Genomic DNA, 3,026 nt, shown 5'->3' on the forward strand with positions numbered 1-3,026 from the left:
GAGTACGACTCACGACAGACGGGAGTACGACTCACCACAGAGGGGAGTACGACTCACGACAGACGGGAGTACGACTCACGACAGACGGGAGTACGACTCACGATGGACGGGAGTACGACTCACGATAGGCGGGAGTGCTGAAATATCCGTTGACACCACCCCTCTATTCTGGGTACTGGAATGCCTTTGACAACACAGCTGGTGTCCCTGGCAATGTTCTCACACCGAGCACAGATAGGAAGCTTCTCGGAACAAGTGACGCGACTGGTAGACAATGCGTACTTCCATTGGGAACACAACCATTGGGCACACCAAGGCACGAAAGTGAAACAAAGATTCGACGGAAATGAAACTGTTTGGGGATTTTCCTTTATTTCTGCTTAATTCTTCGTCCAATTTGATTGTGATGTTCTCATGTATCCTTTTTTTTCTCCCTTTACTTCAAGACAAACCTACAGACATCGTGGTGAACATGTTGATGCACTTCGCTGGATACACTCACTAAAACAGAAACACAGAATTGTAGAAACCACCAATCGCTTCACACCAGTGCACAGAAATGCATGTACATGTAAACAGAAAAAAATCTTATCTCACTCTCACTCTCTATCTAGAACATTGCGTTAGAAAGACAATATGCCCCCACTACATGTAAGACGTCTTCGGTGAAAGAAAGCTGTGTAATTGCCCTAGATACGCAAATGAGTTAAATTTGAAATACATTTGTTTAAAAATGAATGAACAGACAAACAAACGAACAAAACCAAACAAATAGATTCAGTTAAAATATCGGAAAGACTATTATAAGATCGGTTCGACACGATTAAACCCGTTTTGAAGGCTGGTACGGTGCATGCCTTTTTTAATTTCATTTTTAAAAAAAACAACAACCGAAAAATCTGCTTGTATAATAAATTTATATCACAAACATTACATCTTCATGTGTTGTTGAATGGCCAGTATACACGCCCTCGATAGTTTAAAAAATCCACAAAAAAACAACAACAACAACAAAAAACCCAACAACCCAAAACCCTTTGGTAGACACAGTAACCCGAAGATGCAGCTCTGGCCTCTTGTAGTAACTTCAAGAACCTTGACTCGTATCATCTGATACTAACTCGGTGTTTCTACACTCGTATAAACTGACAGTACACGAATTACGACCATCTGGACATTAGAGACCCTGCCTTACAACCAAACACCAAATACAAACTATGGGTTATCTCTATCTTGTCTCCAGGCCACCAATTCTTTTATGACATTCTGTTCAGTGCTTTATGATATTCTCTTCAACGATTTATGAGATTTCATCCACTGTTTTATGATATTATTTTATCAGCAGGTACGACTCCGCTCTGAGGCCTGGCTCGGTGCTGCAGGGACTGAAGAGATGGAGAGATAGTCTCCTGGGAACTCCCACAGGCATCAGTGGTGCTACAACAGCGCCATTCACCCAGGCACAACCACACGCCGCCCGCTGTGACGTAACAGCCAGAGATACGCTTTGCCGTGATGACGTCATCAATCCGTGAGCAGTTCCGCGCGAGGAAGCAGGCTCTGGGATGACCCCCCGACGGCCACCAGGGGAAACGTGTCGACAACAGGCTATACGTTCTTATCTAGACAACGGGCCATCATTGACGCTACCCGGAAATTACCCTGAGAATTAGACGTTGCTGGGGCGCCTTGATAAGCCAGCACAGGGGGGCCTTATCTATCCCTACCTCTGCCTCTGTCTCTGTCTCTACCTCTGTTTCTGCCTCTACCTCTGCTTCTGCCTCTGTCCCTACCTCTGCCTCTACCTCTGTCTCTACCTCTGCTTCTGCCTCTACCTCTGCCTCTACCTCTGTCTCTACCTCTGTCTCTGCCTCTACTACTGCCTCTATTTCTACCCCAAGGCCCTTTCTATAATACCTCCTTGCTGATGTGAAGTGGGCTAATGGCCTTAAACATTGGACAAATTTACTTACTCCTTGCTCTCCCTTTACCCCTACCCCTAGCTCTACCCTTATCCTTAACCCTACCCCTATCTTTACCTATCACTTCCTCTACCTCTACCCCTCTCTACCCTTATCCCTAATCCCTACCCCTACCTCAATCTCCCTCTACCCCTACCCCTAATCCCTACCCCTTATCTCTACCTCCCACTTCCCCTACCCTACCTCCCACTTCCCCTACCCCTATCCCTACCCTACCTCTACCCCTATCCCTACCCCTATCCCTACCTTTACCTATTCCTTCCTCTACCCCCCTCTACCCCTATCCCTACCCCTATCCCTACCCCCAATCTCTACCTCCACCCTCCAGTACACATCAACATAGCCAGCAAAGTCTCGGGGAGTACCCCCACAGACGCCGGCCACAATAAGACATCCCAATCCGGGTCAAAGAGGCCCCATCAACGGTGCCGCGACCGTCTTGTCTGACCGACTAATTAGGCGAGACACTGACTGACAGACATCTCGTGGCAAGCGTTGAAAGAAAAGTCCTTGACAGTCGAGGAAGTAAGCTGGTTTTGGTTTTTGGTTTTGTTTTGAGTGTTGTTCGTTTGTTGTTTTTTTCCCCCTTTTTTTGGGAGGGGGGGATTTTTTTTTTTAAAGATCGTTTATAATGATACGGAGGAACGCGAGGGGTAGAAAAAGGTTAGAAGAGCAGTCCAAGATGATCACCTGATCCAACGACCATCTCGCACTCCCCCTCCTCCTCCCCCCCTCTATATTTTACCACTAGAACGACACTGTCCGCGCTGCCCACCTGTGTTAGCCACTACCTTCATCCACAATGAGTGGTCGTATTTGACAATGTCCACTGTCTTCTTATGGATTGAGAGAAGGACCATGATCAATAACGCTACAAAAGTGCTGTGGCCGGGGTTTTCATGTTTTTAAATATTTAAAAAAAATATGTTATTGATTTATTGATTGATTGATTGATTGATTTTCAGTTATTTATATATCTATTTATTTATTTATCTATTTTATTTATTTATGTATCTATTTATTCGTTCATTTATTCACTTATTC

General features: G+C 45.2%; 1 long non-coding RNA gene across 1 annotated transcript in view; it reads right to left on the reverse strand.

Moving 5' to 3' along the window:
* Positions 1-377: 377 nt before the first annotated feature.
* The window catches only part of LOC118478055, a 6,733-nt gene continuing 4,084 nt past the window's right edge, over positions 378-3,026 (reverse strand). The window contains exon 2 of the long non-coding RNA XR_004858774.1: positions 378-501. This is a non-coding gene — a long non-coding RNA (uncharacterized LOC118478055). The remainder of the gene's footprint in view (positions 502-3,026) is intronic.

This window comes from Aplysia californica, unplaced genomic scaffold, assembly GCF_000002075.1.
Source record: "Aplysia californica isolate F4 #8 unplaced genomic scaffold, AplCal3.0 scaffold00353, whole genome shotgun sequence".
In the NCBI taxonomy this organism is placed as follows: Eukaryota; Metazoa; Mollusca; class Gastropoda; order Aplysiida; family Aplysiidae; genus Aplysia; species Aplysia californica.